At 39.8% G+C, this 27290-nt stretch overlaps 1 protein-coding gene and 1 pseudogene across 23 annotated transcripts in view; both read left to right on the top strand.

Moving 5' to 3' along the window:
* Positions 1-27290, top strand: part of LOC121027404 (uncharacterized) — an 88638-nt gene that overhangs the window by 40481 nt on the left and 20867 nt on the right. For 11 of the 23 annotated variants that reach the window (XR_005788710.1, XR_005788709.1, XR_005788708.1 and 8 more), the window contains one exon: positions 2978-4096. The exons of 8 other annotated variants lie outside the window; for them this stretch is intronic. The gene's annotated coding sequence lies outside the window, so the exon portion shown is untranslated. Of the gene's footprint in view, positions 1-2977; positions 4097-14462; positions 15448-16437; positions 17061-27290 lie in introns of those variants that run through there. 4 more of the 23 variants (XR_005788705.1, XR_005788719.1, XR_005788712.1 and 1 more) reach the window with 4 other exon arrangements.
* Positions 12470-12598, top strand: LOC121027949 (uncharacterized; annotated as a pseudogene).

The following is a 27290-nucleotide window of genomic DNA, read 5'->3' as shown; positions in this document are numbered from 1 at the left end:
ATTTGTGATGTTGAAAAATTTTCAGAAATTGAGCTATGAGGTTAACATAAATTGCCTATTTTCTTGTGACACGAATTCCAGCCAGATAGCTGGAAACAGGAGAACTTGAAGAGATTTTTTTTTAAGTTTATTTATTTATTTTGACAGAGAGAAAGCAGGGGGGGGGGGGGAGAAAGAGAGGGAGAAAGAGAATCCCAAGATGGCTCTGTGCAGACAGCACAGAGCCTGATGTGGGGCTCAAACTCACAAACAGTGAGATCATGACTTGAACCGAAATTGAAGGTCTGACACATAACTGACTGAGACACCCAGCACCCCATAAAAGAGATTTGAGAGGGTAGAGAATTCTGATTTCCTCAGAATCTGAGCAGTCATGGGCTGAGGTAACATTTTATTTTATTTATTTATTTATTTATTTTTTTTACAGGATGAGGTAACATTTTAAAGTCACACAGATTCCTGCATGCCCACACTTAGGCTTTCAGAATCATTCATTCTTGGTGTGTTTTCAAAGGTCAGGGCATACCAGCACTTTGTCAGACTCTTTCATAAATGGTCTCCTATTTAAAAACACCAGTTTCTCATCTGAGCTCCCTTGTACAATTATGAATAATGTTCAAGGTCTGGAATAAGGAGATCTGTATTCAACCCTAACCTCTGCCATTATTATCTATATGACCTTGGGCGAAAGTATTCTTTAACAATGCTGAGCCTCAATTGATCCATTCCAACAATGTGTATATTAATACCTACATCAAGTTGTTTTGAGAACTAAATAAGAAAATGTGGTTAAAATTGTTTGCAAGCTCTACTACTGAAATGATGAGTTTTAGTGGTAGATGGTTACAGGATTCTGCTATATCCTGTAAAACATAAACAAACACGGGTGCCTGGGTGGCTCAGGTGGTTGAGCATCCAACTCTTGGTTTTGGCTGAGGTCAGAGTCTCACAGTTTGTGGGTTCGAGCCCTGCATCAGGCTCAGTGCTGACAGCCAGGAGCCTGCTGGGGATTCTCTCTCCCTTTTTCTCTGCCCCTCTCCTGCACACGCACTCTCTCTTTCTCTCTCAAAATAAATAAACACAAATCTATACAAAATCACTTACCAATTTTTGAGACGGTAACAATCAGGAATGCAAACAAATGCCGATGAAATACTTTTTTTACCTGTAATACTTTCCTATGAAATGCCAAGGCAAGGGCCAAGAGCACAAAATATTTAGGTTTCCCACAACAACTTCCCCTCCAGGCAATGGCAAGAACAAAATGACAGTAAATTTCTACTTTAGCACACAAGCATTTCTTCTGGTGTTTTTTGTTTTGTTTTGTTTTGTGTGTGTGTGTGTGTGTGTGTGTGTGTGTGTGTGTGTGTGTGTTTACTTAGAAAGATTGTATATTTTTAAAAGGAAGGTTGGTTTAGCCTAAGTTCTGCAGAGCCTCCTTCAAAGAAGAGTTTTAATCTTAGAGAAATAAAAAGGCTATCACTTAGAAAAAGTGCAGCTGGGTAGGCCTTTCAAGTTGTGACTTGATTATGGCAGGAGAATTAACTTTTCTTGAAGTACCAAACCTCCTAACTTGGCTGGGTAGTGGCAAAATGCTTGGGGACCATCAGTCTTCATTTGATCATAACGAATGATAAAGGGAAAATCACAAATGTGCTCTGATTAGTCATCCAGTGGATAAATATTTTCTAAGAGCCTATCATATGCAAGAAGTTGCTGGTTTTTGTAGGGAGGACAGGAGGATGTCTTTGGGGGTAATTGTTTAAAGATACAGGAGTTACAGTCTGGATCTCAACGAAACTTACATTCTAGTGGAGAGATAAAAGTATACATAGCCCAATCACAAGGTACCAAGAGTAGTTTCATAGGAGAGGATAAAATGTATGATCGTTCAGAAGAATAAGAGGATGTTCTCATTTAGGGAATCAGGAAAGAGTTAATGGAGGAGAGGTGGTGTGAACCAGGCTGCATGGACATATGGAATAAGGAGGAATGAAATTCCTGGTGCAGGAGAAATGAAGGTCAAGGTGTAAGAGTGGGTAGACGGAAGGAACCTAAAGACAAAAGAGGGAAATAAGACTAAAAAGTCGAACCCTAGGCTTAGAAAAAGGGGGCCATAGTAAATTGGAAAGAGTATTGGCTTGGCATAAACTGGAATAGTGGTATATTTCCTTTTTTTCAAAGGGTCACATTTTTTTCTTATTTTAATGTTTTTGAAATCAAGAAAAACCTAACAGTCAATATGTATATTTAGTGTAATACTTCTTTATCACCTAAAAGAGGTTATTGAATCAATGGTATATCCACAATTGGTGGAAATATTTTAATATTCCATGACTGTAATTCTGTATTTCATACACAAACACTCTATAAGCTTTTTGGAGAAATAAGAAAATGACACATGCAAAGTACTTGTCATACAGTGTGCTCAGTAAACTGAGTATTTTTACAAAAACAGGGTTGAACTAAGTTTGACAGGCAAGGGAGAAGTCCAGAAGGATTTCAAAAAGGGAGAGACAGGAAGAATCAAACTTTGACATCAAAATCACCTTCCAATATTTTCAAGAACCAGTTAGGGATGGAACGAACCTTCTTGGGACCCTATTCCAATAGTCTAGGCCAGAGGTAATGAAGGGTTAATCAAGGAGTGAACCAGTGACAGTGAGTGTGACCTTTGCCTTGCCTGAGAGGTGTTATCACCAGGACTTGCCAACGGGTGGGGTGCATCACAGGGAGAGGTAGTCGTGATTGAGAGGATTGTACTATTAGCAGAAATAGAAGACATGGGATATGATATTGTACTTTGTAAGGAAAAATATGTGTTTGGTCATTTAGATAACCAAATATCTATTTCTCATATAGTTGGTCTTCACAGTTCCTGACTCATACCTCCCCAAACCTTTGGGATTTCCTGTGTTGAGAGAGACAAAGGTGTCTCTTGTTATGTTAATGAAATGACTTTTCTATTTCACCTAAGGAGTGGGACTGGTTGCCAGGAGAATCAACCTTGTGATTGGAGGCTTGGAACTTTCAATCCCACCCAACCTCTGGGGAGGGGGAAGCCTGGAGGTTGAAGCAGTCGCCAGCTGTCAGTGATTTAATCAATCATGGCTATTTAATGAAGCCTCCATAAAATCCAAAGAGGAGAGGGTTCAGAGAGCTTCTGGCTTGGTGAACACTTGGGTGTCTGGAAGAGTGCACACCAGGAGAGGACGTGGAAGTTCCTCGCCCTGTACTCATACCTTGCCCTACCCATCTCTTCCGTCTGGCTGTTCTGGAATTATATCCTTTTATAGTAAACCTGTAATCTAGTAAGTAAAATGTATCTTGAGTTCTGTGAGCCACTCTAGCATATTAATGGAACCCGAGGAGGAGGTTGTGGGAACCTCTGATTTAGAGCCCATTGGTCGGAAGTGCAGATAACAATCTGGACTTGTGTTTCGCATCTGAAGTCCAAGGTGGGGGCCAAGGGAACTTCCAATCTATAACTGGTTGGTCAGAAGCACAGGTAACCTGGGCTTGCAACTGACTTCTGAAGTGGTGGGGGATGGAGGGAGGGCAGTGTTGTAGGACTGAGCTCTTACTCTGCGGAATCTGATGCTGTCTCTGGGTAGATAGTGTATGAATTGAGTCAAATTGTAGGACACCCAGCTGGCCAAGAATTGCTTGACAGCATTGGGGGAAACCCCTCCACCCACACACATGGTGAAATTGGTGATCTAGAACATTTTATGGGAGAAGCAGCAAGTGCGGAAGCAAAGCTGATATGTTTGATTTGAGATCCCTTGAGCCCAGCTCCAGATGGAGATGTCCAGGGAGCATTTAGAAATTTGTAATTTCATTTTGGAAAACAGAGACTAAAGATGTCCTTTTAGAATCATATTCATTCAGGTGATGGTTGAATCCATGGAGGCAGATAAGATTTGTAAGGAAGGGAATATACAAGGAAAAGAGAAGAAAATTAAAGAATGGAGACTTTAAACAGGAACTAGAGAAAGAAGAATTTGAGCATTTGGAGAAGAACTGGAACAGGACCATGAACCCGAATCCAAAGAGAAACAGTGCTAAGCATGAGCACACATTCACAGACAAATTGGTATGAATACTTTTTTTCTCTTTCTTTTTCTTTTTGTAATTGAGATATAATTGACATATAACATATTGGTTCCAAGCATATGGGTGTGGTTTGTGGTGTGGTGACTATATTAATACTATATTGTATATTTGAGAGTTGTTAAGCAAATAGATACTAAAAGCTTCCATCACAAGAGATGCCTCTTTGCACAGCTGACTTGTCTTTGAGTATCTCTTGGCGTTTGGCTGTCATCTTTTTCCTGCTTTCACTTCTTTGCTTTTGCTTCGATTTCTGAGCCCTTTTCATTTTGACCTGCATTTCTGTGGTTGCTTTAGTAGCTTTGAGGGGTTTTTTTTTTTTTTTTTTTCCCTCTTGCTCATGTGCTTGTGGGAAAATGCAGAGCACAGACTTTCTAAGGCAGACCCTTAGGGTAATCCAATACTGATGCTTAAGAATGTCAGAGAAAAATAAAACTAAGCCCACCTGGGCAAAATCATGGAGTCAAGCCTCCGGTGTTCCTCTTTTATGGCAATTCAACACTAATAATAATAATATGACCATCTGATTTAGGATCCAAGCATAGACCTACTTAAATTCACTTTAAAATTTCCTGGAAAAGAGGGGCACCTGGGTGGCGCAGTCGGTTAAGCGTCCGACTTCAGCCAGGTCACGATCTCGCAGTCCGGGAGTTCGAGCCCCGCGTCAGGCTCTGGGCTGATGGCTCAGAGCCTGGAGCCTGTTTCCGATTCTGTGTCTCCCTCTCTCTCTGCCCCTCCCCCATTCATGCTCTGTCTCTCTCTGTCCCAAAAATAAATAAACGTTGAAAAAAAAATTAAAAAAAAAAATTTCCTGGAAAAGATACTCTTGCTTGTCACACAGAAACTTCCCACTCCTCTTCAGTTCGTCCCATTGTGTTGATAGTTCTCTTCCATGTTGTTTTATACAGTAATCAGTTCTTTCTTTACCTTGCCATTCAGGGTCCTTTAAATAAGCACATATCCACAGAACCCATTTGAAATTTTGAGAAAGCTACCCCATAGCTTATGTTGAATACATTATAATATAGCCAAATGTACTTGCAGAAAGTGCTAGTCTATATCTGCCATAAAGTTTTATACATCAATAGCCTGTTGGCAGAGCATTTAGTTCTAGTGTTGGAAACTTGTAGGCATGGAGTAGGTTTGGTTTTGATTTTCCGGCTAATGGGAATTACGATGTGAGTGTTCAGTGCAGCACCAAATATGTGACTCTGTTAATGTGTCAGTTTTAACAGCAAAAGCAGAATTGGCTTTACCAAAGGGAAAAAGAGCACACATTTATTTTCTGTGTGTTTTTTTGTTTTGTTTGTTTTTTCTAATTTTTAAAAAAATTTTTTTTCCAACATTTATTTATTTTTGGGACAGAGAGAGACAGAGCATGAATGGGGGAGGGGTAAAGAGAGAGGGAGACACAGAATTGGAAACAAGCTCCAGGCTCTGAGCCATCAGCCCAGAGCCCGATGTGGGGCTCGAACTCACGGACCGCGAGATCGTGACCTGGCTGAAGTCGGGCGCTTAACCGACTGCGCCACCCAGGCGCCCCTGTTTTTTCTAATTTTAACAATGGTTTTGATAGCTTTAAAAAATGCTCTTGTTGGGGCGCCTGGGTGGCTCAGTCGGTTGATCGTCTGTCCAACTTCGGCTCAGGTCACGATCTCATGGTTCATGACTGAGCACTGCGTCAGGCTCTGTGCTGACAGCTCAGAGCCTGGAGCCTGATTCAGATTCTGTGTCTCCCTCTCTCTGCCCCTTCCCCACTCATGCTCTGTCCCTCAAAAATGAATAAACGTTAAAAAAAAAATTTTTTTTTTAATGCTCTAGTTGACTAAACCAAATTAAGACTTTTGAATGAGAGCAATTAAAAGATGTCAGGCCCTTAAGATTATAATTTACTGAGTCTGGGCCAAGATTGGGGCATCTTATTTCTAAGAAACTTCCCTAATTTTCTGATACACACCAAAGTTTGATGATCCTTGTTTTTCTGAAATAAGTTCTAAACTAAGGTACAAAAACCTGAATGCAAGTAGGGAACTATCCAGTAAAAAAAAAAATAATAATTATAATTATAATTATATATATTTAAATTATCTATAGATACTAAAACCTCCAATTATTTGTAGCTTATATAGATATGCACTAAAATAATTGAGTAAATCCTGTAAAAGAAGGACATGTTTTTGTGAAAATTTGTGGAAGAATGGAGAACTTTCAGAAAACTGAAAGAGAGCCAATATCCTATCTAAATAGTTTTGAAGGAATAGACGAGATCCAGCCAACTGCAGGCTGTGTGTTTAATTTCCATTGCTGAAAAGAACACACAGCACTGGGAATATTGTCATAATGTTGGTTTGGTAAGTGAGCAACTGTTCTTTAACCCGACTTAGGCAGAGCAGAAGGAAGTGGACTGAAACCAGAACGTGAGGGATTTAGGTTAAAAGGTAAGTTTTATGACTGGGAGGAATATTGGAACAACTTCCTAAGAAACATTGTGCAACCTCTTTCTCTAGACGTCTTTAAAAATAGGACAGATTTTTGTGTCTGATTTAAATCTGGTGCTGCCCAAAGCTGAAGGAAAGCCAAAGAGCTTTATTTTATGCCTCATATATATTTTGAAGACCTTTTAAAATCTATTTCCTCATTTCAAATATTGGAAACTAAGGATTTGTGTTATAGTATGACATCATTGATTTTTAAAATATTCTTCCACCTTAAGTAAAGTTTGCTATACAAAGATATATATCTTTGTGTCACCTATCTATCTATATGGATTTAGATATATATCTCCTATATATATGGCTTCCATCTCATTTCCATGGGGAAAGAAAAAATTGCTAAGCACATCCACTCCCACCCCACCTCCTTTTTTTCTTTTGCTTTGGCACACTATGTTGTGTATACATGTGACCAAAAACAGAGTTCAAATGAGTAGTCACAGCAACCTTTTCTGGCAGGCTTTGGCAAATCAAGTATATGCTATATAATGTATAATAATTATACATGAAGAAAAGAGGCAGAGGGCCCAGAAGCTCTTGGCAGCTGTGCTGTCTGGTTAGAAAAGGAAGCAAGTTACAGAGTTTGGACATTCAGTTCTGAGACGTTATTCCTGAGTCAACAGGATTTTAATTATGTATGCGGCTTAGAAGAGACATTTACGCAAGAGGAACATATTGTTGTCGAATGTGTTTGTGATTTTGCTCCTGGTTCAGAATTGGAAGGAAGCAGAAAGTAATTTCTGAAGGTACATAACTGAATTGAAGGAACATAGAATAACGGATACCTCTCGTACTGGCAGGAAAACAGCCAATATCCTGGCTTTCCCTTCCTGTTCCCTCACTCAACACCGTACCTTGTCTTTTATAGTTACCCTTTTGCAAAAAGCAACAACAATTAAAAAATACACATATTATCACAAGACACATATATTTCAAGTCATACTAGTTAGAAATAAAGGGTGTGTTAAATATAACCTCATCTTTGAACATCTTTTTCTTCTGTCATAATGTTGAGGTCACTTAAAGTGTTTGTAAGTTCATTGTGTCCTCATGTTTATTTTAGTCTAGTTTTGGAAAAAGTTGAAAATGTACTGCACTGAAACTGAAATGCTGCATGGGGAATAGGAAGAGTATTCTGAGTTCTGTGGATAAGTTCTCTTACGGATAGAGTAGAGGGGAGCAAGGAGCCTGCAGAAGACAAAGATTTTAGCTTTTCTGAAAGTTAAGCGTTGCTTCCTGTGACTCTATTCACTGATTCATTCACTGATTGGTTGATTGATTGATTTGGTCATTCAGTATTTAGTGAGCACCTACAATACGTCAACTCTATCATTTAGGTTTATAGCAGCAGACCTATGATTATCCTTGTTTTTTTTTTTAACTTACCTTCTCCACGCCCATTCATGTGTGCAGTAATGATAATGACATTTTCTGCTTTTAATAGCTAACCAGTTCTTGAGCAATTACCAGACATTGTCCTACGGGCATTTTATAAATTACCTTACTTAATTTTCACAGCAAGCAATCTTATGAGATGGGTTTTGTTAACAACCTCATTTAAATAGGAAGAGCCTAAATACGGGGAGGATAGGTATCTTGCACAAGGTTATATACCTGATGAGTGAACCAGGGCTTTTGGACTCCGAGCCTTTTTTTTAACCACCATCCTGTACTGCCTCCCAGGATTATTTATGCTATGATTTTTTTTGCCATAGAGATTTTCTTTAAGTACACATTCTCAAGGCTGCCTCTACGCCTCATTGAAGGACCATTTTTACCTTCTGTTCTCATCTCTTTTACATCATTGAAAACCCATCTGTGGGGCGCCTGGGTGGCGCAGTTGGTTAAGCGTCCGACTTCAGCCAGGTCACGATCTCGCGGTCCAGGAGTTCGAGCCCCACGTCAGGCTCTGGGCTGATGGCTCAGAGCCTGGAGCCTGTTTCCGATTCTGTGTCTCCCTCTCTCTCTGACCCTCCCCCGTTCATGCTCTGTCTCTCTCTGTCCCAAAAATAAATAAAAAATGTTGAAAAAAAAAAAATCCATCTGTAATTTTTTAAATTAAAACTTTTTTTAATGTTTATTTTTGAGAGAGACAGACAGAGAGTGTGAGTGGGGGAGGGGCAGAGAGAGAGGGAGACACCGAATCCAAAGCAGGTTCCTGGCTCTGAGCTGTCAGCACAGAGTCCAACATGGGGCCTGAACCCACAACCTGCGAGATCATGACCTGAGCCGAAGTGGGATGCTTAACCAACTGAGCCACCCAGGTGCCCCCATTTGAGGATGTTTTTTAAGAAAAAAACAATAAACTGTGTGAGTTCCCAATTGTTTTAGATTTTTCAGCACTTAATGCAGTCTCGGTTCTCTCTTAAAACCTTACAAGGTAACCAAATCAATGTGGCATATTTGTAAAGGTTAATGTAAAGTAAACGGCTTTAGAATAAAAAGTGACGTTTTCCTCAAATGTCCATATAGAAAAAAGCAATCCTTGCTTTGAGTGTGAGTAACTAAAAATCCTAAAACCTTGTGAGCTTCTTTGGGAAAGGGAAGAAAAGTGCAGAACGTATCTCTGTGTATACAATATTGGTTTCCTCCAACTTAGTAAGAGATTATAAGATAGTCTTCAGCAAACCTAGAAATGACAACTATGATTTTATAAGCATGAGAACTCGAATCGTGTTTCTTTAGTACCATATTATTCAGTTATACCTTCCAAAAAAAACATCCTTTTAAGATGAGCCAGAGATGCCAAAGCAACATATCATCTTAGAGCAATTGAAGGTTTTAGGGTTTCCCCCACTGGAATCCTATTTCCAGTTGACAGATTTTGAAGGTTCCCCCAGGGTTTTAGTAGATGTTATGTACCTTTTAATGTAGGGCTTGCAAACAGCAAATGATCATTTTGTTAGAACCTGGGGGGTTCATACTTGGCTCTGCTCTGTGCACCCCAGACTTAACATGTAAAGTGGCTGGGGAACATTTAAAAACCAGGTTCTCTCTTTCATATCCTGGCTCCACCACCTGCTAGATGGTTGTGTGATACTGAGCATACTACTTAAACTCCTAGTGCCTTGGGTTTTGCTTCTCTAGGTTGAGAGTAACATCAGGATTTATCTCCTAAAGTTGTTGCCAAATAAGATAATCTGTGGAAAGCACATGGCAGAGTGCCTGGCCCATAATAAATACCCAATAAATGTTCGATTTTAGCCATCCCAGCAGTGGTGAGATTGAAGGTGATGTGTTGAACTCAGTTTTTTGTTTTGTTTTGTTTTTTTACAAGACCTTCATAGAATTATTTGATATTCACACTGTAATTCGTAGCTTCACGGCACTAAAAACCTCAAGGGTTTTTGGTATTTTTAGTTGCTCAAAGAAGAAAAGATTGTTTTTCTCTATATGGACATTGGAAGTAAAAGTCACTTTATAATCTAAAATAATTTATTTTACATTAACCTTTACAATGATGCTATCTTGATTTGGTCATATTACAAAGCTTTTAGAGAGAATCAAGAGTGCAAATGGATAGTTTTGGACATCTAGCCTCTGTAGCTAGGAGATTTGGTTAGTGAGGTATGCAGATGGAGACTATGGGGTGTTTAAGCACATCAGTGAATGGCATGGATTCTGGATTGGGAAAGGTTAGAGCATCCTGGATCAAGTGGAAGGAGATAGACCTGTGATTTTTCCCAAATTGTTAACAGGTATGGCCTACAAATGATCCCTAGTCAAACAAGTATGGAAAATCCTGGGTTAAATGTGGTTAAATAGCTTTCTTTATTGTAGAACCAATCAATAATCAGCCTTAATCTGGATTCCAGCCCCGTCTCTTGAGACCTGTGTGACTGAAGCAAGTTGGTTAACTTCTTCTGTTTCCCCAATTGCAAAATGGGGACCGTAATAGCACCTTCATTGGTTTATTATGAGTTAAATGAGTTAAAACTTGGTGCCTGGCTTATAGGAAGCTCTATATAAGTGTCAAGTCTTATTAATGTGTGGAAGGAGCATAGGAACTGGTGTCATTAAATCCCAGCTGTGGACTTTGGGCCACAAAATTTAACATCTTCGAGGCACTAAAGAGTGCAAAATGAAGGAGCAAAAATACCTCCTTCCTCAGCTCATTGTGAGCAGGGTCATATACACAAGAGATATTGAATATATAAACTATAATATAGTGTGACATGGTAGGTATACCATAATTGGCAGGTCTCTATTAGTTTCATTGACTAAAATACATAAACACTGGGTTGATGGCATTGAAGATCTGCATAAATCAGTAGAAAGCAACTTGTGCATTAACATGCAACTTGTGCATTAACATGTGGAGTATCCTGAGCTTCTGTCTTTTCCCCATTGTTCAGAAACGTGAGAAGTTGAAATGGATCTCTGTCAGTGTTGACTATGTAGTGGCTTCGGGCCTTAGGAGTCAGGGTTGGGAGAGGCCAGAAGTGCCTGGATTGTGGGGCAGAAATAGCCCCTCTAACTGCAAACTGTTAACTGTAATATTCGGCATTACATTCAAATAAGATTTCACTGGTCAAATAAATTTGGAATGTCCTGGATTAAACATGGGTAAATAACTTTATCGTATAACCATTCCAATGCTTTGCTGTGCTAATCTGAGGGGCAGATTAGCATTACATTCAAATAAGATTTGGCATTACATTCAAATAAGATTTCACTGGTCAAATAAATTTGGAATGTCCTGGATTAAACATGGGTAAATAACTTTATCGTAGAACCATTCCAATGCTTTGCTGTGCTAATCTGATTGTTGGATACAAATGTGGAAATGTTAGAAAAGGAATGCTGTTTGCAGCATTTCCTAAATCAATCCTTTTCTTCTTTCCCCATAAAATGTCTTGTGAGACTGAAGAGCCTTAGAATGCACTTGGGAAGAACTGACCTGGGCAGTCCTGGGGCCATTGTGTCCACTTCAGTCCCCAGAGGTGGCTAATGGCCTGGAATGTCATTCAGGCTTTGTTGTTATCAGCAGGATTCAACCTCAATTTGTTTCTAGTAATGAGGCAGCAGCACATTTAAACCTGTAATAGGTTGAACTATATGATGATGATATTTGCTTGCCTTTGACCTACTAAAATAACAGTTTCATATAATTCAAACTCATAGGATAGTGACTTCCCTTTATGTCCACCTGGTTCAGAACCTTTCCTAACCATACCGGAAGGAGAGTAGTTACTGTCTAGGAACTGGATTCTCCTGCTTTGTACCTTCATTTAATAAAGCTTCATGGAAAGCCTTTTACAGTTGACCTTGAACAACACAGGTTTGAAATAATTGGGTCCACTTACACACAGATTTTTTTTTATAAATATAGTACAGTATTGTAAATGTATTTTCTCTTTCTTTCAGTTTTTTTCAAGTTTATTTTAAGTTTATTTATCATGCACGCATGCACACGTTGGGGGTAGGGGCAGAGAAAGAGGAAGAGTGAGAATCCCAGCACAGAGCCTGATGGGGGGGGGAGCTGAACGGGGGGAGGGCTTCATCTCAGGAACCACGAGATGAATGACTTAAATCATGAGATGAGTTAAGTCACACTTAACTGACTGAGCCACCTAGGCGCCCCACTTTCTTACAATTCTCTTAATAACATATTCTTTTCTCTAGCTTACCTTATTGTAAGAATACAGTATGTAATACTGTAACATACAAAATGTGTTCATCTATGTTATCCGAGAGGCCATGGTCAACAGTAGGCTATTAGTAGTTAAGTTTTTGGGGTATCAAACATATGTGGATTTTTGACTGTGCAGAAGGTCTGCGCCCCTAACCTCCATGTTGGTAAGAGTCAGCTGTGTACGTTTCAGTGCTGTCCATAGCAACTTATCTATAAAATATTAGCTTCCAGCTTTGCGCAGTGGCAGTATCGTAGCCAATGAGGTTTATCCGAGGCGCGATTATTGCTAATTGAAAACTAAAATATTAGCTTCCTCCCTCTTATTTTAGCTGGAAGGGGCTAGAGGCCTCCTGGAAGGGAACTGCCTGCTGGCTTTGGAGATAGTGAGCTGCCCTGAAGAGTGATTGGCACTTGCTTCACACTAGTCTGGCTATATAGAGAAGGCTGACTCTTGGAGGGGGCTACAAGTGAAAGTGGGTGATTAATTTAAAATTCATTTAGTCATCTCTTCTTTACCTCATTCCTTTGTTATGAAGTACCCAATGTGCCTAGTTCACTGTGCTAGTTTGGAGATGCAACAGTGGACAGTAGAACACCCCTGCCTGCCTTTTGCACCAAGAGGCTAGAGGGAGGCAGAGGTCAACAGGCATTGGGTGTGGTGGGCAAATCAGGGGAGGCCCTGTGAAGAAAGCCAGGTGGGGACGGAGGATGGAAAGGCATGTTGAGAGCTCTGTAGTCATAATTCTCTGCTCTGGGTGGGGACGAAGTTTATAGTGTTTCCACCTCACCTGCCACTAATGAGAAGTCCCATTCAGTAAGGTAATTGTCAAAGGGTCATTCTTATCAAAAGAGTCTGTCCGTCTTAATGTCCAGGGAATCCACCTTGTGGTATTTGGGGTTTTAACATACCTCTCTCTCAACACCAATTTGTTGACTCTATAGGCAGCATCAAGAAAAAGTACCAGTAGGGTCCATTTTAATTCACATTATGCAAAAATCTCAATTTACAAATCAGATAGGTTAAAGGGAAACATACAGTCTTTTCAGTGTTGTCAGCTTACTGGATTCTGACCAGTCCATCAGTTTTATTGACAAGTACCGGACCTCCATATTAGGGAATCATCAAACACACTACAGACAGAATCTCCATATTCACACATAGTCACCACAAAATTTCTTTAATTATTATCCTTTTTGGGTAACTAATGTCTGCTCTTGTCTTCAAAAGTCAAATTTATAGATCAATTCTAAAGAATCCTCAAGGGCTCAGAGCCATACTCTGCATTTATCCTCATGCTGGATATGTCCTTTTCATAATTCTAAATGAGCTAGTAGAAATCTGTTATAATAAAGGCTAGACTTACTTTTATTTTTTTATTCTATTAAATATCATTATCTTTTTTTTAACATTTTTACTTATTTTTGAGAGCTATAGTGAGAATGAGTGCAAGTAGAGGAGGGGCAGAAAGAGAGAGAGACACACACACACACAGAATCTGAAGCAGGCCCCAGGCTCTGAGCTGTCAGCACAGAGCCAGACATGGGGCTCAAACTCACGAACCGTGAGATCATGAGCTGAGCCAAAGTCGATGCTCAACCGACTGAGACACCCAGGCGCCCCTATCTTTTCTTTTAAAAAAAAAATGGGGAGTAGGGAGGGGTCAGAAGCCTAAAGAAAAGAGGTAACTTAATTTTTAAGTTTGAAAGGTTGTAAAGAATCTTATTCAAAAAGAAGAAAGGATTGCATACTATTCTCATTTTTAAAAAGGTAATGTGCTTCAAAATATAACATGATAATGATCATATTAACTTAAAGATACAGTCGTTTTATTAGCACTCACTTATTTTCTTAATTCATCTCAAATTGATACCTGTATTATTGCCTTACAACATTTTATTTTCTTTAATAGAATTATGAAATTATTTGAAGGGCCAAGTAAAATAGTATTTCTCAAACTCCAGGTTATGACCCATTAATGAGTAGGGAAATGAATAAAATGAGTCATGATTGATATTTTATACAACTTAAGAAATAGAATAGAAGAGAAAATACCAGAAATGCATTCACTTTGTAAGGGTAGGTTTTGTTTTGTGAAATTTTGTTGAGTGCGTGTGTATGGATACACACACACATATGTATGTGTGTATATATGTGTATGTATATACACATACACATACATAGACATATACACATACACATACATACACACATGTATATACATTTGCACATATATGTGTATATAAATGCCATATAAACATATACATGTGAGTGTACTGAATGAAAATTTTAAATGTATCTCTTATTGTGGAATGCACATAAAAAGTTTCAGAGAAATCCTGTGGTGAAGAAAATTCAAAATAAAAAGTAAAAAAAAAAAAATGACCATGGTACCCTACCCACTAAATATGATTTTAAATGCTAAATATCTTTATTAAAGCAATGTCTTCAGCCTTAGCAAGTTTACAGTTCTAATAAAACAAGGCATTAAGGCAAAATGTATTTTCATATATGGGTATGTGTATGCATGCATACAGGCACCTACCTATAAATAGAATTTCTAAAACCTTCAAATATATTTAAAACTTTTAAAACATATTTAGAAATAGGACTTCCTGATTCTATGAATAACTGTCGTTAATAACGTAAAGTCAAAGGTGCAGTTATGCTGATATTTTAACAACATTCACACACTAAGCTAAAGGCCAGTATGAAAACAAATTGCAGGTAGTCGCTACTTTTTTCGTTGAAAATTTACAGCCTATTTAGCACCTACCCTGTCACTTTAGCCTGGAACGATAGTAGGTGGTCTGTGTGATGCAGTTGGAATCCAGAGAGAAATTCTGAAACTGCATTTAATGGTTGAGAAGAGACAGTCTTATCCTTCCTCGTAATGATTCCCCCCCTGATCTGCCTCTGATCTGAACTGGTCTTCCTGAACGTTGTAATACTGCTCTGCCCGTTCTTCATCATGGACCATATAGGCTTCCCGGGAACTCTCAGGACGAAAAACATTCCAGACATTCCTTAACACAACGTTCCTCAAAAGGTTGGTTTCTTAGGATCCTGTGGAAGAGCTGCCCGCGTGGTTCACAGAGGCCGCCGCACAGGCCTCTTTCAGGAGCAGATGGTCCAGACAGCGGCAGCTGTCTCTGCTCTGAAAGACTGGCTTTGCTCAACTGGAGCCCATCAGACTCGCCTTTAGAGGGGTAAATGAGGACACTGGGATTCTCGGTAGACAAGAACCAGTCAGTGGGGCCGAGTTTCCACCAGCACAAGGAAGCTACACATAGATTGTATATCTTGGTGTGATGTGTGTTTTCTTTGGAAAGAGGAATTTAAATGAAGTTTCCTATAGCAAAGTCTTGGCCCCCCAAATCCAAGAGTCTCAGAGTTACTTTTAATGAATTCAAGAACCGGTAATTCTACACTGGAACTCTTCTTAGCTGCCTTTCTTACACAAATAATTACAGGACACACCATTTCCTTCTTTTTCCCTATTAATAATTACAACTCTGCCTCTCCCTCCACCCTACCTCCCTCCCTCTCTCCTCCCTATGCCTCTCATACACTTCCTTTGAAGTTGTCTAAGTCTCCTTTTAGACCAGGGACAAATTGATATCAAATGTTCCAGGGTTGAAGGTTTCTAAGGATGAAAAGACAAACCCAAAAAACATCTTTTACCTATGACTGGGTCCCTTCACATTCTTTCCGCCTGACTGACTGTTCACGGCAACCCCTGGGGGGTTGATTTGCCTACAACTCTCCTCACCCAACTCAGCCCCTCTTGGTTTCCACATTCCTTGATAATTACAGCCAAACCCAGCATCTTTCTCAGAAACACAAAACCCTAGTGCAACATCTTACACACAATTCTTCCATGAAATACGAGTTCGTGAGTGTTACAGGATGCGCTCACATACCTGGACCTGAGTGATCTGACCAGCGGAGTTTGTCCTGAGGCTCTATTCTTTCTCAGTGACCCATGAGATGCTGAACAAATTAGAGGTGTTCTATATTCAGCATATGATTGACTGCCGATGAAATATGACTCAGAGCCCAGAGGTGCAGTACAGAACGGGATGATTAAGAAGCTGAGGGATCATTTCACATTCCAAATGTATAGTATGATAGCTGGAGGAAATTGTATCAGCTTCAGTATAAGTATTTTTCTCTCCTCTTGTCTTCCCTCCATGCAGTTGTGGGCTGAGGCTCCTGGAACATGTTGCTACAATGAGAGTAAGGTGGGCAGTACTGTTTTCCTGTAGCACGTATAAGATACACATTTCCATCTTCTTTGTTTCCATATTTGTTAATCACTTTCCTGGGTCGTTTACCAGAAGGCCTCCTGACTTTGGAATCTGTGGCAGAATTTTCAGCTGCCAGCTCTAAAACAAAGAAACCCACCTAGACAAATCCTGTAAGATGTCATCATCTAAAAATACCCCTTAGTGGGTTATTGAGAGCAGGAAATGAAGCACAGATAGCAAGTTCACACTGACTTGTTGAAGTCACTATGGAGCGTTTACAAGGATCCCACAGATGACTAAAATTAGTTTATTCTGCACAGCATTATCCACTGCTGACTCAAGATGGTGATACAAGCAGTGTTAAGCTGTGAGCTCACCAGGAAGCTCATTCCCTAAAATTATTCTCTGGCTGGGAAAGACCCCTAGGTCACATCAGTGGTTGGAAGATGGGACATTAATAGCAACTTGTTCTGCCGTCACTCAGAAACTGTGTTTTCCTGTTGTCTCCCATTCTCTGTTTCTTGCAGATGTAGAAGCCTCCTGATCAGCCTGTTGTCTCTCCGTGCTCAAGGGTATGGGATGTGCATGTGTGTGTGTTTGTATGTGTGAATATCATTCTTTTAGTTGTGTAATACAATAATTAGAAAACACGGAGGCTAAGTGATCTGGGAAGGACCATCCAGCAACTCGCCAACACTCAAAACTGAGTGTCCTATAATTTCAGTCCTGTAATTTTCAAAGACTTTTAGACATACTGAGCCTCTGCTGTTTCTCCTGTAAAGCAAAATGCAGGCTCTAAGAGTTGCCTTAATGTAGGTGGTCAACTGATTAGAAACATGTTCAGGTAGGTGTAGGCAGAAAATATACAGACACATGTGCTGTTGGGGTGGTTTTTCTGTTGTGAGAAAAGGTTTTCTGTTTAAGGGCAAATTATTAAAATGAAGCTGCATCCACACTCTACTAAAAGTTACCATCTTTGTTGATTCACTCAAGAGGTCAGTTCAATTAAAGAAAAAAAAAGTCCTACAAATCAACTCTTTGAATTGGCTAATCAATCTTTTTTTTTTTTTTTAAAGTAGCTCTGGCATTTCTATATCAGCCCATACCCTGTTATGTTCTCTCTTCATGGCTGATTTTATATTTCTTTTCATACGGATTTTTTATCGTGTTCATTTCAGGACCCAAATAGATATTCTTTAGTGTGTACCAGAGTCATTTTGGTTCTAAATCATTCTATTTCTCTGTAGGTGCCCATTCTCGGCCACTGATAACTTTGCCCCATCTGTTTAATCCATTTTCTGGTTTATTAAGTACTGGGATTATTTCTTTGGTGACAAAGCCCTCAAACTATGCATCACTGATTTTCTATTTTTGAAGCCCTGGAATTTTCCTTGTTGGGACATTGAGTGCTTCATTTCTAATTAGGCTTTCCTTCTTACTCATATTTGGCTTTGCTTTATCAATAAATTACACAACCAATAATTGGGAACAGGATTTCAGAGTGTGCTGCAAACATGAGTCCCAGTGATTTGTGGGAAAGAAGGAGCATTCAGGGAGAAATGGGATTGGATTGCATTGCAGGCAACAGGGCTATCACATTGGAGAATGTAATGGGAAGTTGTTAACTTTTTAAGCAACAGCTGGACTCAGGTTGGTAGTAGTTCTATTTTGTAGCCAGACGAAAGTTTTTAGTAGAAACTTTCCCATTTTGTTGGCTATTTCCTTTAAAATAACCTTTTGTATGAAAAAGCATCTTTAGAAAAAGCCATTGGACCCGTTCAGTTGTAAAACCAGGGTTAAGCATAACACTCCAGAAGTATTTTCCAAGATCCAGTCCTTTTTTTTTAGAGAGAGAGAGAGAGAGAGAGAGAGAGACCCCCCCCCCCCCCCCCCCCCCAGAGAGAGTCTCAATCAGGCTCCACATGCATGGAACCCGACATGGGTCTTGATCTCATGACTCTGAGATAATGATCTCAGCCAAAATCAAGAGTCAGACACTTAACTGACTGAGCCACCCAGGCGCCCCCAACATCCTGTTCTAATACTTCCACCTCCATGAAGTTTTTCCTGATCCCCCAGCTCAGAACCATGATTCCATCCTCTCAGCTCCCAGGCACTCAGAGATAATCCCAGTAAGACACTTAGCACAGAGCATGGTATAAAGAAAGCATTCAGCAGGTTTTCATTATTACTGTCTCTGCTTCTTTGTAGCATGTATCACCTTCTGCTGGAAGGTCCAAATCATCATTTTATCCTCAATGTGATTTGCACTTTCTGGATACTTGCTAAGCATGTATTGAATGAATAACAGATTTTCAGACCTACTCAGGTATCTTTGTATGCCCAGGCCTGATATTCAGTAAACACATTTCACTAAGTGTGGTGATAATGAATGTTCAATGAATGGTTATAAACAGAAACTTCCATTGTAACTTTTGAAAAGCAGCCAAAGTTCAGTCTTTGTGTTCACAGGGTTAACTTTTCTAATCTCCTTTTAGTGCCAAAGACATTAAACAACAGCTTTACTTCTGGGCCCAGTCCTATAAATAACGTGCTGGTTATTTAAATAACTGGCTTCATCGGCACTTCCCATGGGTAGAGTACAATAATTATGGCTAATACTTATTGGGCATTTGTTTTGTGCCAAGCTATGTCCTGAGTACTTTATATACAGTCACTCATTTCCTTCTGCAAATTGTTCTAAAGGTGAGGCACTGAGGCACAGTGAGCTGAAATCCCTTGCCCCAGGTCACGCTCTTGCCAAATACGGAATTACAGCCAGAGAGCTGGGCTGTAGTTGGAAAGTTATGGCTTTGATGGCACATATCACCCTGTTTCCTGCAAAATGCTAAAATGAGAGCAAATGCCAGAATCAGTCGAGCCAAGATGCTGCTCGAAAATTCAGTGTCTCTTTCAAATATATTTGAACTTTCAGCTATCTTCTTTCTGGCAGGTGTCCCAAGGAGAGAGGGGAAGGAGGGCCACAGACGCAGTTGCTTTTAGAGTCTCAGACCCCATATCTTTGCAGATATCTGCTCTACTCCATCAGTAAGCACCATCCTGCCTTATCTTCTTCCACATCCCCTTGTAATCTCATCTCTGCCAGCTCTTCCCTGGGCTGTGAATTTTCTACTTTTCTCCCCTCTTTCAACTGTTTGGGCCCTAGAAATCATTTGAGATGCAACTTGGATGGCAGTTCTTGCTAGAAGCCCTCCCTAACCATCCCAGACAGGTGTCAGAGCCACAGCAACTCTCTGAGTACCACATGTCCTGGCTTCTTGTTCTGTATTATAAAATTGTTTTAATGTTTATTTTTGAGACAGAGAGACAGAGTGCTAATAGGGGAGGGTCAGAGAGAGAGGGAGACACAGAAGCTGAAGCAGGCTCCAGGTTCCGAGCTGTCAGCACAGAGCCCAACATGGGGCTCGAACTCCCCAACCGTGAGATCATGACCTGAGCCGAAATCGGACGCTTACTGACTGAGCCACCCAGGTGCCCCTTGTTCTATGTTATAATTATTAGCTTAATAGTCTCTGCTACTAGACTGTGAACTCGTCAGGGTGGGGACCTGTCTTGTTCACTGGTATCCTGAGAACCCAGCACAATTCTGGGAGCATATGTGTTTGTTGAATGAACAAATAAGTGGGTAAATAAAAGTGTTCCTTTGCATGTCCACTCCACTCTGAAGTATTCCATAAAACAACTACAGGGACCATGCATTTCCACATTCAGATGCCCAAGACTGGCTGGAAGGACACAGCCAAGAAGAACAAGTTAGAAATGTTATTTCTCTGTCCCTACCTATCAGAGAAAAAAAATCTCTCACTGCCATCCAACCTAAGTCCATAGGAGTAAATGATCTTTAATTGGGGGGCCGGGGGGGAGATGCCTGAAAAATTTGTGGCTGGAAAAAAATGTTTCAAACAGCATTTTTATTAGTCTCCACTGTGGGCTTATTGTGTAAATTATGTGTGAGACAAATGTATGATAGACTCAGTGGTAATTACTTGTTCTCAAATGTTCAGTTAACCACGCCTCTTAATCCTACATACAGTAGCTTAGCACAGAATTAAATTCTGCCCTTTAGGCAGGATTAGCATTTGGAATTTCTTGTTTCTGTAGTTTAAATGTTTTTATCCCAATATTTGTACTTTTCCATTTAGAATAAATGCACTGAGTGTGTGTGGGGAAATATAAATAGCATGGAATTTTTATGATTCAACTCATCATCCTTATTGGTTTGCAGTTGATTTTTATGGATACTAATTTTTTTAAATTACTCATCTGTAATTAGTTACAGAAACAGAGAAAGAATTGCTAGACCACTCTCTTTCTAATGAATCTAGCATCATTTCTTTGCCAATAATCAAGATCTTTAATTTTATGAAGGAAAAAGTCTTTCAGCCTTTGCTCTCAAAATGCAGAAACTTTATGGGACAGTGTTATATAACATAATTAGGGAGAAAGCTTTTTCCCTGCTGTCATCTATAGCAGGAATGGGAGAAAAAAATGTTGACCTAGTTAACGGGAATCTCTACCCCATATCAGTGGTAGTACTAATCTATTTATTCAACATCCATTAATGTTCACTGTGTGCCTAGAATGTACTAGAAGTTGCTATTTACTAACCATGTAAAAAAAAACTAAGACATGGTCTCTATCTTCAAGGAGCTTAATAAACAATTGCAATCAAACAGGACAAGTCTTATGTGGAAGTCTACACAAAGCATAGCAAGGCTTTAGGAGAAGAGTGTGAACTCGCTGGGGAAGTCAAGACTGTGGATTCCCATCTGAGCTGAGACCTTCAGGAACAGGAGTCTGCCAGACATCAGAGCCAGTGACTGAGCAATGGGGGAAGGTATTCTAGACACAGAGCTAAGACAAATGCCTCACTGGAATCTTTGGGGCTTTATTATCAGTAATACATGGCCTATGACCCACCTCACAACTCACAGAGACATCAGTGTGAGGCAACCCCACTGTGAGTCCAACTTTAAGTATAGCAGGAATCTGTTCAGATTGTCAGAGCAAGAGAGAGGAGGAGGTCACTGTGGCCACAGTGTAGTGGGGAGACTATGGGAAAGCTGCCACAGTATTTGGGCAAACTGGGATGAAGCCAGATCTGGAACAACGGTAGAGGGAATCAGGATGTGAGCGGTGATGAGGAGGCAGGGGCAGCAGGACCTGGGGATTGACCAGATGGGTCATGGGGCACCCTCTGTACTGTAAGCTACAAATCAGGACTGACTCAAATTTTCTGTTATGGTCATAGCCATCTACATCCCCTCCAATAAAAATCAGGTTGAGGCTTTCATTCAAATTAGGCAGAAAGCTGAATGTAACCCAACAGTAGAATATTTTATGGCATTAAGCAGAATATTTTCAAAATAGATTGTCCTTTTGGAGGGGAGGATATTTGTCCATGTTAATCTATTAAATAATTACGTCTAACCCTAAAGAGATAACTCCACTTCCACTAACACTTCCAACAGAGAATGAAGGGAGGCTCACTCCTGGTCTCCATCAGCATTCCCTTTTTCTCTTTCAATGCACTTCATAAATACTGGCTTCATACTTTACATTTTTACCAAGTCTCCATTGGAGCCAGCAAATATAGGGGAAAAGGTGATTATCACAGTCAGTGTAAATCTGTGATGTCAAATCTATTTTCCTGGTAGCCTAAATTCTATTTAATTGTGTATTGACATTTTTCTGTGCATATGTTCATGTAAATATCTACATCTGTTTTCCTAGCTCTTCAGAATTTGGAGAAGGAACTTCTGCTCCAGCCACCTTATTCTACCACTGTTCTCCACATTCTGCTGACAAGGCCTCTTCTATGTGCCTCATATAGGCCATTTTCTTATTTGAATTGTTCCTTCTTAGACATTTATGAACCTCTCCTCCTTCAGAATCTGTCTCAAAATTAAATTTCTCTCTGAAATGTAATCACTTTTCTGATTACTTCTTTGTTTCTTGACAACATTTATGGACTGTATTAAATTTGCATACATGTTTCTGCTTAAGTCTTCTTAAACATTTTCATACATATTTTAGGCATTTTATTATTTTTTCTTTTTTAAGTTTATTTATTTTGAGGGAGAGAGCGAGCATGCGCATTAGTGGGAGAGAGGCAGAGAAAGAAGGAGAGAATCCCTCTGTCAGCACAGAGCCCCATGTGGGGCCTGATCTCATGAACTGCAAGATCATGACCTGAGCTGAAGTGGGATGCTTAACCAACTGAGCCACCCAGGCACCCCTGGGCCTTTTCAAACAATATTATCCTTAGCCTATTATGAGTGTTCAATAGGTGCTAACTGATGGACAGAAAGTAGAAATACATTTTCATCTGTCTGCCCTAATTCTATGTTTACCTATAAAACCTTAGATTGTTTTTTCTAGAACACAAAATACATGTACCATCAGGACAGCATCCCTATTTCTGACTTCTCCATGAAGTTGTTTAAAAAATTTTTTAAACATTTTATATACACAGAGAAGTAAAGAATATAACAAACCAGAACTTTAAAAGGCACATATCCTGGAGTACCTGGCTGGCTCAGTCAGTGGAGTGTGCAACTCTTGATCTTGAGGTCATGAGTTCGAGCCCCACATTGGGAATAGAGATTACTTTAAAAAAAAAAAAAAAGAGGCAAACATCCTGCCATATATGTCTCAGACATTTATTTATACTAGAAAGAAAATATTACAGATATAATTAATATCCCTTTTACAACCCTCTTTTGGCATCCATCCATTTTCCCCCATGTAAGTACAAATAACAAGTATTTATCTTTTTACTTTTTTTCTTCTTTAAAAAAAATGGTTATACTGTACATACTTTTCTATAGCTGACTTTTCTCAAATACATCATTTGAACATCTTTCTATGTCTGTAATATGGCTCTATCTCTTTTTCACTGGCTACATAGCAGTGGTGGTGATAGCTAACATTTCCTGAGTGATTACGATGTGCCAAGAGTCTGTCACATCTTTAGTTTATAAAAACCACATGTGGAAGAAGCTCCATTTTGGAGATGAGGAATCTGAGGCTTAGAGAGGTGTGACAGGTAAAATAATGCCCCCCCCCCCAAGATGTCTATATCTAAATCCCCGGAAACTGTAATGTATTACCTTACATGGCAAAATGGACTTTGTAGATGGGATTAAGGTTGAGACCTTGAGATGGGGAGATTGGTCTGGACTGTCTGGGTGGGCCCAGTTAAATCACTTGGGTCTCTAAAAGTGGAACCTTTCTTGGTTGAGTTAGAGTGAGAGATGATGACAGAAGCAGGGTCAGATGACACCACAAGAGATTCCATGCTCTGTGGCTGTTTTTGAGATGTAGGGGTCTATGTGCAAGGACCAGCAAGAAGACTCTAGGAGCCAGGGGCAGGCCTCTGCCAACAGCAAGCAAGGAAACCAAGACCTCAGTCCTACAACCACACGCATGGGACTGAGCTCTGCCAATACCTGAATGAGCAAGGAAAGGGATTCCCTCTTAGACTCTATAAGAAGGCCCCAACACTGTCAACACACTGCTTTTAGCCCAGTGAGACCCATATAGGAATTCTAACCTGTCAGACTATAGTAAGTTTGTGTTGCTTTACACCTCTAAGTCTGTGGCAACTTATTATAGCAGCAATAGAAAATAAATATAAATGGCCACAACTAATAAGTTGTAGTAAAATGGGAACTCAGGTGATCTGACTCCAGGGTGTGTGTATATATAGCTGAATCAGTATTTATTTATTTAATCAGCTCATGTTAGTGGACATTTAGATTGCTTTCAATTTACAGTATTTCAGACAATGGGATAGTAGATTTCTTCATATCTAAGTAAGCTCTACTCACAACGTGGGGCTTGAACTCACGACCCCAAGATCAAGAGCTGCATGCTATACTGACCTAGCCAGCCAGGCACCTCAAAAGATTTTTTTTTAAGTAAGCTCTTGGCCCAGTGTTGGGCTTGAACTCATGACCCTGAGATCAAGAGTCACGTGCTCTACTGACTGAGCCAGCCAGGCACCCCAATTTCCTCATGTCTGTATTTTCAAACAATTTAATTAGAATTCCTATAGGAAAATTTCCTACAAGTGAAATTATTGGGTCAAAAGATAATCATATTAAATATTTTTCTAAATACTGCCAAATTGCCTTACAGAATGTTCCCAGTGCAGCTCTTAGACAAGAACTGAAATCAGCAGGAAAAGAGTGAACAAAAAATAGGAATGGATCTGGCTTATTGTAACCATTTCAGCAAAGAACTGATGAAGGGACCACGTAACTGAAAATGCCTTTCTCCTTCATTTTAAGCAGAGAACCTATCTGTTCCAGAAGAGTCCCTCTGGCTCTTTCTTTTTCATGTGTATTGTGGATAAATTCATTTTGTGCTTTTATTTCTGGGTCTTGCTTTGGCCTTTGAGGCAATAAAGATTGACAAAAATAAATAGCCTTTTTAGTAAGTATCTCTTGTGCTAGTGATCTATTTTAAAATGCTCTATTACTTCAGTTGAGGCTACAGTTTCCCTTGTGCACAAATAGACACTTGAAAACCGTAATCGCATTTCATCAATTTTAAATGATAGGCTTCCCAGCAGGGTCCTGGAACCCTACTTTTAGAAAAAATTACTGATTAAAGAAAATTAACATAGCAACCTGTTCAAGTGTGTGGGCTCTGTGATTAGCTGATATGTTATGGGAGTCACTGCAGCAGGGCCCGTCAGGATTTAATGGTCAGTTCCTCGTGTGATTCTATGTGAGAAAAAACCTCTTCACATTTTTCACATTAAAGGATCCTGGACTCTGAACAATAAGTCTTTTTTGCTGGAGATAACTTTTACTTTCTTCAGCATCTTAATTCCATTCTTTTATCTGGAAAGTGGTCTCTGTCACTCTTGGCTGGTACCAATGCTTTTGTTGAGTTTATAGGTGGCATAACACCCTTTCTTCCCCGCCCCCCTTCTTTTGTCTCAGAACTTTCTTTTCTCTTGGAGATTTTGGTTTTCTCCTTAGGCTGTGATTTTTTATCTTCAAAGTTGTGAAATAATTTGACTCAATTGTTATGTTTGTTTTTTGCCCTTGTGCTCAGCTGCTAGATCCTGGGGCATTGTAATAAACATCCTCTTGGCTGTGAAATGGAAAGATGTCTAACTAATGATGTTCATTTATTTACTCATTTATTTTTGATTCATTTTTGCCTAGGAAACCAGAAAGGAAAATCTGAATTCTGATAAATGTTAGGGTATTGTAATGAACAATAACACCTCTTATTTGTTGAACACTTACCATGTGCCTAACACTACTCATTTTTTTTGTAAATGTGTTAAAGTCCTGAGGGCCATTCTGTGAGGTAGGTGCTATTATTATCTGCATTCCATTGTTGAGGAAATTGAGGCTTTAAGCAGTTAGACAACCCGCTGAAGGCTATATAGTAGTGAATGATAAAGCTGAGACTCAAACACAGGTTTGTTTGACCAGTCTGGGTTCTTAACCACTATACCAGAATGTTCTTTGGCATTTCAAATCATTTGTAAGCAATGCTTCCAAGAATGTTTTAAAACCAAAAAACCATAGCAAAAGAGCTCCTTACTTTGTGGTGAAGTAGAGTATTGGGATAGGAGTCAAAAGGTTGTGTCCTTACTAGCTGAGCAAGTCCACAGGCAGGTCCTCAAGTCTTTCTCTAGCTCCTCCTTTGGCCTTTGTTTTCCCATCTGTAAAAGCACCAATCTTCTAGCATCCTAAAAAAAAAAAAAAAAAAATCGACTTCCTCTTTAATTTCCCCTTTTCTAAGATAGATGAAACCTGCCGCTCCGTCATTTGTGACAGTTAAGGTTGGTATCGGATGAGTCATTCGGCACAGGGCTACTTGTCCTGAAAAAGAAGGAAAAAGCAATGATTAAATGCCCTCCCCTCCACCTCAGCAGAGAGCAAAGCTAAGCATAATGACTCAAATTCAAAGCCTAGAAAATCTTGGCGGAAACAGGGTGGATATGTTCTGTCTCCAATTTTCTCTGTATATCCATCGTTGACCATAGAAATGTGGGTGAATGTGTGGCTCATCGTGTAATCATCAGCTCAAACTTGCTCAAGCTGTTGTCGAGTAATCTACCAAGCTGTCTCTGTCCAGTCAGAAATGAGACCTAGCCATAGAGAAGACTTCCTAACTTTCTCAAACATGTATCATTATCACATAGCTTTTTTCTACCCTATATGTTATGGGCTGAATTGTGTTCTCTTCAAATTCATATTTTGATGTCCGAATCCCAATTTGTTACTGCCTTTGGGAAACAGGGCCTTTAAAGAGGTAATTAAGGTAAAATGAGGTCCTATGGGCTCTACTGTAGTGTGACCAGTGTCCTTATAAGAAGAGATTGGGACACACAAATACAGATGAAGGCATGAATGACCATGTAAGGGCACAGGGAAAAAGTGGCCATCAGCAAGCCAAGGAGAGAGGACTCAGAAGAAAACAAACCTGTTAACACCTTAACTCCTTGGACTACTAGCCTCCAGACTGTGAGACAATAATATTCTGTTGCTGAAGCCACCCAATCTGTGGTATTTTGTTATGGCAGCACTAGCAAACTAACACAGGATATTTTAATTTTTTTTTTTTCAAAATTTATTTATTTTTGGGACAGAGAGAGACAGAGCATGAACGGGGGAGGGGCAGAGAGAGAGGGAGACACAGAGTCGGAAACAGGCTCCAGGCTCCGAGCCATCAGCCCAGAGCCTGACGCGGGGCTCGAACTCACGGACCGCGAGATCGTGACCTGGCTGAAGTCGGACGCTTAACCGACT

This window comes from Herpailurus yagouaroundi, unplaced genomic scaffold, assembly GCF_014898765.1.
Source record: "Herpailurus yagouaroundi ecotype Mexico unplaced genomic scaffold, PumYag 77, whole genome shotgun sequence".
Lineage (NCBI taxonomy): Eukaryota > Metazoa > Chordata > Mammalia > Carnivora > Felidae > Herpailurus > Herpailurus yagouaroundi.
Note: the sequence above shows the minus strand (reverse complement) of the source record. Positions and strands in the feature narration are given on the sequence as shown.